Here is a 13,146-nt window from a genome sequence, read left to right on the forward strand (position 1 = left end):
TTTTTTTTGAGATGGTCTTGCTCTGTTGCCCAGGCTGGAGTGCAGTGGTGCAATCTCGGCTCACTGCAACCTCTGTTTCTGTGGCTCAAGCCAACCTCTCACCTTAGCCTCCTAAGTATCTGGGACTAAAGGTACATACCATCATGCCTAATTTTGTTTTTTTTCTTAGAGATGGGGTTTCACTATGTCGCCCAAGCTGGTCTTGAACTCCTGAGCTCAAGAGATCTATCTCCCCACCTTGTCCTCCCAAAGTGCTGGGATTGCAGGCAAGAGCCATCATGCCCTTCCTGTGTATTTCTTAGCACTTTCCCATCTGGGTAGTCCCCTCAATTTATACTATTATTTGCTATAGCCATGATAATTACAATAGCAGCCAGTGCTAACTGAATACTTACTGTGTGCCAAACACTATGCTACTCAGGTCTCACAGCAGAGAACTATTGGTACCTTTGCAGAAAGAATACTGAGTCTCAGAAAGTTCATGGGGCTTGCCAGAGGTTATGGGGATAGTAATTGGCAGAGCTTGGAATTGAAGCTCTCAATGCTCTAGACCCTGCTTTATACGTCATGACAGCCCTTAAACAATGCAAGAAGCCTCCCTGCCACCACCCAAATAGTCTGACAAATCCCAATTTAATCTGGCAAACACTGAATAGCTGTCTACCATGTTTGGAGCTCTGTGCTAGGCCCAACCCTCATACTGCTGGGTGCCCACAGGACAAGGAACTAACTACACACGTAGTAACACCAGCCCAAGGCCAAATGCAATGGCTTAAGCAGTGACACCAACAAGGGCGATGAGCACCTAGAACAGGGGGAATCATTCATTCCAGCTGAGGCACTGGCTAGTCTTCCAAAGCTGAGGCTTCCAAGACGGAGGGAACATTTTTACAGTGGCAGTGTTGTTGTTTTGTTTTTGTTTTTTAAGGAAAGTGACAAGATTACTCTGGAGAACTTAGAAATACAGAAAAGCATAAAGACTAAAATAAAAATTATCTTTAATTCCATCACCCTAAAGCATCACATTCCTCTTTGGTCAAAATAACTTTATTGAGGTATAATTTACAGGCAATAAAATGCACACATGTTAAGTGTCAGTTTGTTGATAATTTGCAAATTAATATACCCATTTAACAACCATCACTGCCAAGACAGAGCCTTTCTATTGCCCCAGGAAATTCCCTCACATCCCCTTTCATTCAATTCTCTTCCTCCCCTGGCTCCAGGTGCCCACTGATTTGTTTTCTGCCACTTTGGTTTTATTGGTTCTGGATTTTCATATAAGTGGAATCACACAATGTGTGATCTTTTGTGTACCTTTCATGCAGCATAATTTTTGAAGATTTAGTCATTTCATGTACATCAGTAGTTCACACTCTTATTTGCTAAGTAGCATTCCATTAAATGTACATATTACAATTTGTTTATCCATCACCTGTTGGTGAAACCTGTTGGTTTCTAGTTTAGAGTTATTATGAATAAGGCTGCTATGAACACACATTTATAACTCTTATTATTATTATTATTTTTTGAGATGGAGTCTTGCTCTGTTGCCCAAGATGGAGTGCAGTGGTGTGATCTCGGCTCACTGCAACCTTTGCCTCCCAGATTCAAGTGATTCCCCTGCCTCAGCCTCCTGAGTAGCTTTGAGTGGACATATATTTTCATTTCTCTTGGGAAAATACCTAAGAGTGGAATTGTTGAGCCATATAATAAGTGTATGTTTTTCTTTGCTAGAAACTGCCAAACCCTTTTCCAAAGTGGCTGTACCATTTTACACTCCTGCCAGCAGTACATGAAAAATATAATTGCTCCAAATACTTGCCCAGACTCGATTGTCACATTCTTTTTAACATTAGCCATTCTAGTGTGTATGTGGTGGCATCTCATTATGGTTTTAATTTCCATTTCCGTCATGACTAATGATGTTGAGTATTCTTTTCTTTGCTTATTGACCATTTATATGTATCTTCTTTTGTAAAGTGCCTGTTCAAGTTCTTTGCCCATTTATACAATCAGATTAATGCATCCCATGTGGTAGATAGTCATTAATCCCAAACACTACTATGAGAGAGATAACAGAAAAGAAAAAAACCAAAGTACTAGTGAAGTATATTTCTGAAACAAAATTCATGTTACATATTATTAATTTTTATCAGGGTTAATTCCTGCCACTTACTTTTTTTTTTCCTTTGCCTATTTGTAGATTGTCTTCTTATGATAAGTTGGGAAGGCCATTTATGTATTCTAGATGCAGCTCTTTCATCAGACATACTTATCACAATCATTACTTTCCATTCTGTGGCTTGTCTTCTCATTTTATTTTAGTTTTTTCCTTTTTTGAGACAGGCTCTCACTGTGTCTCCCAGGCTGGAGAGCAGAGGCACAGTCACAGCTGACTTCAGCCTCAACCTACAGGGCTAAGGTGATTCTCCCCCGACAGCCACCTGAGTAGCTGAGATTACAGGTGCCCACCACCATGCCTGGCTAATATTTGTATTTTTAGTAGAGATGGGGTTTTGCCATGTTGTGCAGGCTGGTCTTAAACTCCTGTGCTCAAGTAATCTGCTCGCCTCGGCCTTCCAAAGTGCAGGGATTACAGGTGCAAGTCACTATGCCTGGCCTCATTTTCTTAACAGGATCTTTTGAAGAGCAGAAAGTTTTAATTTTTATGAATTCCAAGTTACCCTTTTTCTTTTATCATTCAGGCTTTTGTTTCATATCTAGGATATATTTGCCTATACCAAGATTGCAAATATTCAGGTTTCTTCTGGAAAATTTATAATTTTAACTTTTATATTTAGGTCTATTATTTCTTTTAACATAGATCTCTTTGGATATGTTATATCCTTCTTTTAATAAGATTTCATGCTTTTTTTTTTTGCAAGATGGAGTCTCACTCTGTCACCTAGCCTGGCATGCAGTGGCAAAATCTTAGCTCACTGCAACCTCTGACCCCCAGGTTCAGGCAATTCTCCTGCCTCAGCCTCCCGAGTAGCTAGGCTTACGGGCACCCGCCACCACACCCAGCTAATTTTTGTATTTTTAGTAGAGACGGGTTTTCATCATGTTGTCCAAGCTGGTCTCGAACTCCTGACCTCAAGTGACTCACCTGCCTTGGCCTCCCAAAGTGTTGGGATTACAGCCGCAAGCCACTGTGCCTGGCCTTAAGCTCATTTTTGACTGAGAAGGCTATGTCCTTGAGAGAAAGAAAAAGGAAAATGATGATAGGGCCAGCCCATCCCAGTGAGGCCAGCCCTGAGGGTGGTGACCAAGGACATGACCAGGTCAGACCAAGTAGCTGGCACCAGCCATGAGCTCACACACCACCTGCCTTGCCCTCCTATGGGCTTGAGGAGGTCTAACGTGCCCCCCCTACATTCTCTCCCTGATTCACACAATCTCGCACATGGCAATTAACCTCCTGGTTCACCTAGCACAGTGAGTTTCCCACGGTAGCATTCAATAGGGGTTTCCCACCCAGAAAATCTGTGGTCGCAGGTGACTCCTGAGATTGAAGCCCAATGATTAAGAAGTCCAAAGCCCTTGCTGTTCCTCCTCCTTCCCTGTCGTCACAACATCACCCAGGGTATAGGCTTTTCCACCAACCCTGAACAGGGTTTCTCCAGCTGCTGCTCTGGAAGTGTCCTGAAAGCCTCGGCACACCAAAGCTGTAAGTTCTGGGAAGGGTACTGAGTTGAATGTTAGTGGCATTTACTAGGGGGCATCCTAGGCTTTTGCATGCACCAATGCAGCCAGGCCAGATGATGGCAGCTTCATAAATATTAGTTTAAATGCTCCTGATTTGCACCCAAGAGTTTCCTGGAGTCAGAACAGAAAGCTTCATTGTAGGACACAGGTTAAGTGCTCTGCAAACAAAGGTGCTCTAGCAGATGGCTGCGGAGAAGGAGGGGTGTAGAATGTGGGATGAAGCAAGTGGCTTCAGCAGCTGTTGTGAGCAAAGCCAGTGGCAGAGCTGAAAGACACCAACAGGATAGGAAGGGGAGAGAACTAATTTGCCTTATTCCTCTGTTGCCAGACTCTACTGGGGACCCACTTGGAAAGAGACGTCATCCTCTGAGCAGGAATCACAGCAACAGAATGTTTCCCTTTTGAATCCCAACCCCAGTCCATCTCTACAGTCTGATGGCATCTCCTGCAGGATGACCACGGTCCCTGCCCATCTTCCCTTTTAGGCCTCTTGATAAGGGATGCAAAGTCAGGAAAAGAGGAACAGAGATGAAATAGGTGTGAGGTGAGGGGTGGACTAACACCTTCTGGTTCTCACCTCCGGTGTGCTTATATCCTTTTCCACCCAAGTAATTTAACAGCCTATGGGCCAAAGAAATCATCTGCATCCAAATCACAATAGCTCCAGTCCCCACTTATTCTGCATCCCCCTTCCCTGGTACCTTTTCCCTATGTCTGACATCCTGGGAATAGTTTCTGTTTTCCTGAATTCTGCAAGAGTCTCAGCTGCTGCTCTAGCCACATCCTACCAATGTCCCAAAAGACCCCCAAAGAGAGTGGCCCTGCCTGCTTGGGTCTCCCCACAATTTAGAGAGAGAGTTCTTCCAGGGAACTCCCTGGCCCAAGAGAAGGAGAAAAATGGGTGGAGCTTCTGGAGGCAAGGCAGTCTAATAAGTTATGCACCAACAGAGTGTCACCACCTCGTCTGCTGCAGACAGGAGGTGACACATTCTGAAAGAAGGGGGAGATGGGCCAGGCAAGGTATCTCACGCCTATAATCCCAGCACTTTAGGAGGCCAAGGTGGGCAGATCATGAGGTCAGGAGTTCGAGACCGGTCGGCCAACATAGTGAAACCCCATCTCTACTAAAAACTAGTGTGCATGGTGGCACACTCCTAGAGTCCCAGCTACTTGGGAAGCTGAGGTAGGAGAATCGCTTGAACCTGGGAGGCAGAGGTTGCAGTGAGCTGAGAGCATGCCATTGCACGCCAGCCCAGGCAACAGTGTGAGACTCTGTCCCAAAAGAAAAAAATAAATAAATAAAAAGGAAGGGGGAGATGAAGCACATTTGTCTTAATTCCCTAGTTCTGCATTTCTGATCCCTACTCTCATGGAGGTGATGTCAAAAGTGTGAGTTGGTATTAGATGGTGATCAGTAGAATCTGCACAAATCAAATCCTCATCCCTAGACCACACACCATTCCCCAACACAAATAATAATCGCATCAGCTGCTGTGAGTATTTGCTGCTAACAGAATTGCCTTCAGCTGCAGGGGCAAGGGAACGCATGGGTGGTTACTCCATTCCCTCAGGGCAGCCTATAGCCAATGACTCACAAATGAGGGTACATGATGGAACAATCTCAAGGTGCTATTCATACTCTAAAGAAGCCTACTATAAGATCAGCCTTCTTTTCTGGTTTCTCTAGAGGACCAAAAAAAAAAAAAAAAAGAAATCAGACTAAAGCTGGACATCGGCTTAACCCACAACTTTTCCCAGCTTCTTTCCCTGACATATCCTGTATAGGTCTTACCTGGAAGCACTCATTTAATAAATAACTTGCTCAAGAATCCCTGATCCAGGTTATGCTTTCAGAGAAGACAAGCTAAGACAACTAGCTAGGCTTTCAAAACAAGATGCAGCTCTCCCTAAGGCCCTACATTTACAGCAGGGGCTGATTATATCTTCTCTCTGGGTCTCAGTTTCCCTATCAGTCAGGAGGATTTATTAGGACCCTTTATTGTGCTCATATTCTGTCCCTGTAGTGAGATCTCCATGATCTAACTGGGACAAATGGTGTTTTGTCCCCCTTCTCTCTGCAGAAAAAGCCCCCCAGAATACACAATTTTACTTTGACTCTCATGGGGCATCAGCATACCTTCCACTCCACCAGCCTTGATACATGTCATTTCAACCAATTAGGGGATGCCTATATCACTTCCCTCAGTAAGAGGTCCCTCATGCTAAAGGCAAGCACCTTTTTTTATATTCATTATTGACTATATTGGGTGCAAACTCTCTGAGATGCATCATCCACAATAGACTTCACTTGGGCATCTAGAAAACACAGCCCTTAATTGTAAGCCTGTGAAATGCTATACCATAATTAGAGTTTCCAGGCACCTCTAATGACCCATTAAGATGGATTTGTGGAGTAGGCGGGGCCTAAGCAGTCAGAAGCAGGTGAGACTGCAGGGTCTAGCACTTTCTCTCCATGGGCAGAGACCCACCAGAAATAATCTGCTATAGAGAAGAAATCAGGAGAGATGAGATTTTATCATTTAATGCTCTTTGCCACAGAGAAGACAAATCCTGAAGTGTTTACATTTCCTGGACTAAAAAATTACTTTGAACATCTTGTACTTGACTTATGGGAATGCAAATTGATATAATCACTTTGGAAAAAAATTCAACATGATCCTACAAAATGCTATTCATCTATTACCCTGGGTGCAGCAATTCAACTCCTAGTCTTACATTCTAGATAAACTTTTGTACTTGAGCACCAGGAGATAAAGAAGCATTGTTTATGATGCCTCAGAGTGGAAATAACTTCAATGTCCATTTTTAGGAGAATGGGTAAATGCATTGGGTTATCAGTACCCAACAGAGTATTAAGCATGAATGAACTACAGCGACTTATATCAACATGAGTGACTCTTAAGAAACATAACATTAATGGAAAAAGCAGGGGCAGAGGGATACCCATTGGTAATGATGATCATAGTCGGTTTAAGAGTGCCCCCAAAAAGATATTTCCAAGTCTGAACCCCTCATAGTGGGAACAGGACTTTATTTGGAGATAGAGTCTTTGTAGTTGTAATTAATGTAGGGTGAGCTCTAAGTACAATGATTGGTGTTCTTTTAAGAAATAGAAGCAGAAGGTTTTAGACACAGACATAGGAAAGAAGGCCAAGTGGAGACAGAGGCAAAGATTGGAGTTATGCTTCCACAAGAATTCCAGGAACCACCAGAATCTGGGAGAAGCAGGAAAGGATTCTTCCCCAGAGCCTTTGGGAGAGAGTTGAGCCCTGCTGGCACCCTGATTTTGGACTTCTGGCCAGAACTGTGAGAGAATAAATTTCTGCTGTTTTTAGACACCCAGTTTGTGGTAGTTGTTATGGCAGCCCTGGAAAATGAACGCTTTATATCAATGATCCCCAACCTTTTTGGCACCAGGGACCAGGTTCATGGAAGAAAATATTTCCACAGACCAGAGTCGGGGGTTGGTTTCAGGATGATTCAAGAGCATTTCATGTATTGTGCACTTTATTTCTATTATTATTACATTGTAATCTATAATGAAATAATTATACAACTCACCATAATGCAGAATCAGTGGGCGCCCTGAGCTTGTTTTCCTGCAACTGGACAGTAACAGATCATGAGGCATTGGATTCTTATAAGGAGCACACAACCTAGATCCCTCATGCGTGCAGTTCACAATAGGGCTCGCACTCCTCGGAGAATCTAATGCTGCCACTGATCTGACAGGAGGCGGAGCTCAGGAAGCATTGCGAGTGAGGGGGGCACTATAAATCCAAATGAAGCTTCAACCACTCACTTCCTGCTCTGCGGCCTGGTTCCTAACAGGCCATGGAGCAGTATAGGCCCACAGCCTGGGGACTGGGGACCCCTGCTCTAGATCTTAGGTTGGGTGATAAGTTTCTGGGTGCTTGTTTTATGTTGTAACTTATGTATATCTTAAGTGTGTTCCACTGCATGAAACAAATATTATAAAATATGCTAAGAACAAAAAGCTAGAAAAGCATGTACAGGTATTGATCGACTTACGATCTATGCAACTTATGACCATTCGACTTTACCACCACAATCGCTAGCCACGGCTGCTCCGCATCTGGCAGCACAAACGTTGCCCAGCTGGGCGTACGACAGTGCGGACCAGCTTCCGGCAGCACTACCATCTCCACGTGCACCATTTCAACTGTTATCCCAGACTCGATACAGCAATTTGTGTTTTGTGTCTTGGATGTTTTTCATCAAACCCCTCCCAATAAACTTCTTATACATTTTGAAGCAATGGACCCAAACATCGAACAATTTGCAAGGATTGAACGGATGGCACACGATGTGTTTCGTCCGTATCGTGAAATTTATGAAGAAAAAAAGAAACATACAATTCAGACAAAGCTCACCATGTTTATGAAAAAACCAACTCCGGTAGCCCCAACTGCTGCCTCAGATGACGACATCAACAATCCGCAGCCAAGCACCAGCGGCCAAAAAAATGTTTTGTACATGTTTATATATTTTGATATGTTTTGCAATTGGGAAAATGTTTCCTATGGTATTTTTTACACCTGTATTTTGTAATTTTGTATGTTTTGCAAATATTAAACCAGTTGTACTGGTAATGCAGTGTTTTACTTAAACCTGATGAATGTAAAAATAAGAAACAAAATGGTGTAGACATGATACAAATGGCATAAAATGAACAAAGAAAATTATGATATATAACAACAATGAAAGAAAATTATGATAAAATACGACTTAAAGATTTTTATAACATCATTTCATAGTACTGTACATATAGCCTACTCAACTTATGACCAAATCGTGTTACGACCGGTCTGTAGGAACCAATCGTGGTCGTAAGTCGAGCACTAGCTGTATAAGCAAAGTGAAAGTTAAGGTCCCTGAAAGATTTGAGGGATTTCATGGTGTCAAGTCTCTACTATGTTCAGGGATCATGGCAAGCACTTTTATTTATTTATTTATTTATTTATTTTTGAGGCAGAGTCTCCCTCTTTCACCCATGCTGGAGTGCAGTGGTGCGATCTCAGCTCAATGCAACCTCCACCTCCTAGGTTCAAGCGATTCTCCTGCCTCAGCCTCCTGAGTAGCTGGGATTACAGGTGTCTGTTACCATGCCAAGCTAATTTTTATATTTTTAGTAGGGACGGGGTTTCACCATGTTGGCCAGGCTGGTCTCAAACTCCCAGCCTCAAGTGATCTGCTCACCTTGGCCTCTTAAGTGTTGGGATTACAGGTGTGAGACACTGCACCTGCATGCCAAGCACTTTATAGGTGGTGTGACATTTAATCATCAAAGCAACCTTGTGGTAAGTATGTTACCCATTTTGCAGATATGAACACTAAGGCTGGGGGACAGTGAAATACTTGCCTGAGGTAAAAGTGAATAAGTAGAAGAGCAAAGACTCAAATAAGGATCCACTTGCCAAATCCAGGCCTTTCCCACCATAACACACAGCCCTGGTCACATGCATTTACAACCCTCAAATGCCAAAGTTACTGGCTACAACTCTGGCAAGAAAAGCTAACATATCCATTTTATCTCAGATTTATTTTCAGGCAGAGCTTGATGGACATCCTTTGAACTCGCTATTTTCACATGAATTATGCATTTAATGGGCCTTATATCTTCCAACACATCTCACCGTGACCTATGTAGATCACCTTCAGTTAATCAAAGAACATGTTTCATCCATCATCTATTCCTTGATACCAATCACAGTGCTGGCAATGCAGAAATCTAAGATGAAATGAGGTTTCCTTGTTCTGCTGTTCCTAGGGGTGGGGGTGGGAGGGGGAGAAAAGTTGCTTCTCCTGTAGTAAATAAAGGGAGCAGCTGAGCAATCAATTCAGCAGTAATAAACTATCCGGAGGCAGTTACCTCGCGGGTAGAGTGACCTGCCATCCTGGTTCACCTGGAACTGCCCCTGTTTCAACACTGAAACTCCTGCATCCCAGGAATCCCCTCAGTCCTGGGTAAACCAGAATGGTTGGTTACTTTTCCTGGGGAAAATGCTCCTTTTCTTCTGGGATCTGAAGTATTTACAAAGGGGTGGGAAAGAGCAGGTGGGGTCATCTGATTCAACCTTGTACTCCCTTCTGCGGCTCAGCTTGAAGCCTTGCTCCCCCTTCTCGTTCCTTTCTTCTATGAGAAAAGACATTTGTCAGACTCTGAGGCCAAGCCAGGATGCTGCAGCTGGGGGCAGGGGACACACTCACCCACCCCATTAGAGCAGGTGCCAGCTTCATCCCTTCCCTTCCCCACCCCCTTTAGCAATCAGTGAATTTTAATTAATTGATAACCAAAGGTCAGCTTCCAAAGCTGCATCCCAGCTTCCCTGCCATCCATGCTTGGGAGTGAAAGCTGTGGGGCCACCTTGCATCAAAGTCCCAAAGCAGCAGCATGCCTGGTCCTAGCTGAACACTGGTTCTCAGATTCTGCTTCAGTACCATCAGCAAATGGCAGTCTCAAGTCACTCTAAGTTTATAAGACCTTGTGCATACAGTGACTCCTTGGGTCGTCAGGTGAACAGCATGCACATGTTTGTCCCATTTCATGATGGAAACAGACTAAAGGGCAGGGTCAGGAAAGCGGCAGAGCCAAACCTGAGACTGGATCTGACTCCCAGGTGCATGCTGCTTCAGGATGCCAAGGCACCTCTCTGCATGGCTCCAAGAACAGCAAGGAAGAGGTGGAGAAGGAATCACCAGTCTTCACCCTCTCACCTCCCCCACTGCTTTAAAAAATGTATCATACTCCTGGAGAACACACTTAGCAGATGGCTGATTCAGGAATAAATTCAGGACTTCCAGATTTTCTCCACCACAAAAACCTGACACTTGTCCCCTGCCGCTGCCTCACACATGGAGTGGGAGACAAGGATCCCTACAGCGAGCACCCAGCACCAGGGAAGGGCCCAGCAGTGGAGGGAAGAGGCACAGGAAACCCAGGGTCCCCTCTGTCCCTATATGGTCAGTTGGAGGATTCCTTATCACCCATCTAAAGGAGTGAGTTGGTTCAAGATTTGCAGGCTGGCCCCAGAGATCTGTCCCAAAGTCCCCAGGCTGAGCATGACAGATGTGTCTCCCTTTAACAGATCTGAGTCATTTGACTCAAAAGAAAAAGCACTCAGCTCATCTTTTGCTTCCCTGGCCATGAACCCAGGGTGGGGAGGGAATGGGGTGGAGACTGATCTGTTAAAACCTATTCTGGAATATAGCTTGGGGAGCAGGGAGGCATGCACATGTGTGTACACGTATGTAGAAATGTGTGTGCACACACCTTCTCTGCAAAAAGGATTTGAAAGCAGTGCTTGAATTCATTTGCCAATGTCATCTACTAACTGGGTCCTGCTAAAAGCTAGACGCTGTGCTATGTTTTGTGGAGGAGCTGGGTCCTAGGCCATGGTTTCCAGAAGAAATGAAGCATGTAACCATAGTCTTTATCCCAAGTGTACAATGAGTCAGGCATAAAATTAAATGCTGGGAGTAAGTACAGGGTCATTGTAAAGGCTCCAGTAGCATTTCAAATGGGATAAAGGAGAAACGAGGGGGTTGTGGACCACTCTTCTTAAATGGGTGTCCTCCCCTCCAGTAGGAGAAAGCAGGTGCAGTCATTGGACCAAAATCCCTGCTTCCCTTTTTTTCCACTTTTGAATAGTAGGGTGGTCCTCCAAGAACTCCCTCCGTTGGCAGTAGCTAGGGCAGACTATCAGGGAAGAAACCTTAGATTCTTCTTCCAGATGAGACTGGGAGGGTCCCTGGGTCATGCCCAGTGGAATCCTGCAATCCATGATTACTACCCACGGCTGCAGAGTCTCTGCACCAGGTTCCCCTTTCATCTCCTGCCTCTGGTCTCACCCATTCTGGTCTGTCCTCCAGAAGGCCACCAGTGGGTTTTAAAATACAAGTCTGACACCCTCAATCTTTGTTTAGGTCTCTCCAGGGGTACAGAATGAAAATCCTACAGGATAAGATTCCAGACCATTCATTTCCTCTGTACCTTCAGCTTCATCTGTCTTTATGACTTCCACATGCTCCCTCCTCCTGCCCCATATCATGCTTGCGAGCTGTTTTCTCTGCTGGGACATACCCTTCCGTGCTTCCTATCATTTACGCTCCCGACTCTTACCCAATCCTAAAACTCAGCTTATATCACTCCATTTATAATGCTGTCTCTGCACAAACAGCCATGCTTGGGAGTGAAAGCTTTGGGGACACCTTGCACCAAAGTCCCAAAGAGGCAGCATGCCTAGTCCTAGCTGAACGCTGAACCAAGGGTCCAGGGACTCATCTCTACAACTGCACTGACCACCACATCAGAATGAGTAGCTTATCAGTCTTTCCCTAAAGACAGTGAGACCACTGAGGCCAGAGATTGCACTTCTATCATCTCTGCAAGTCCAGGACCAGAACCTATAGGATCTCAAATGATGGCCTGCTAAACGTGCTCTTGAGTTAGCAAGTGAATCTCCAAATTTCCCCAAGTTGTCCAGGAAGATTCCTAGATGGCACCCAGGTTGTTTCCAGTCATCCACGTCAGCAGGAGCCTCAGCGTGGGTGTTAATTCATACCTTTAGCACAGGACAACATGCCTGATGCATTATCCAGGCAGTCCTAAAAGCTGCAGAGAGGATTCTTCCACCTTTCTCACAGCCTGTTTCCTGACCCAGTGACCTCTAAAATTGATGGATATAGTTTATTTTTTGAGTGCTTACTGTATGAGATCTACTTAACTTTCAATCCTTATCTCATTTCATCCTTAAAAACACCCTAGGAAATAGCTGGCAATATTCAATTTTTCAGATGAGGAAACTAAGGAATAGAAAGATTTAAAAGATCCCTTTTATTTTATTTCCTATAGAGTAGAAGGCAGGATTGTGATCCTATAAATCTTGCTTAGTAGGTACCTTCAAATACAAGAGTGCCTTATTTGAAAAATAAAATTAAAAGGCCAACATAGCAAATACCGTACATATTTAATAAGTAGCAATAAAGGGCAGAAGATTCTTTGGTTTACAACACACGTCAGAAGCACTAATTACTACTTCTCCCACCCCCTTCCGGCCAGACTTTTGTTTGGAAATAATTCAATTCAAATTAATGCAATGAATGCAATTCAATAAATATCTATTTCATGTCTTCTATGCAGTAGGCACTATTCTAGAAACTTGGGAAACAAAGAAAGACAAAGAACCCTGCTCTCAAACAGTTAGCAGTGAAAGAAAAACAGTGAATAAATATAACAAACAAGAAAACACATACCATGTTAAAAGGTGCAGTAGATAGCCTCTAAGACCACCCCTGCCATCTTCCCCACCCAGCATTCATGCCCTTCTGTAGTGCCCTCCTATTCTGATCAGTGTTGACCAGTAGGATTGATATGGTTTGACCATGGCCCCA

This window comes from Cebus imitator, unplaced genomic scaffold, assembly GCF_001604975.1.
Source record: "Cebus imitator isolate Cc_AM_T3 unplaced genomic scaffold, Cebus_imitator-1.0 Scaffold76, whole genome shotgun sequence".
NCBI classification, from domain to species: Eukaryota; Metazoa; Chordata; class Mammalia; order Primates; family Cebidae; genus Cebus; species Cebus imitator.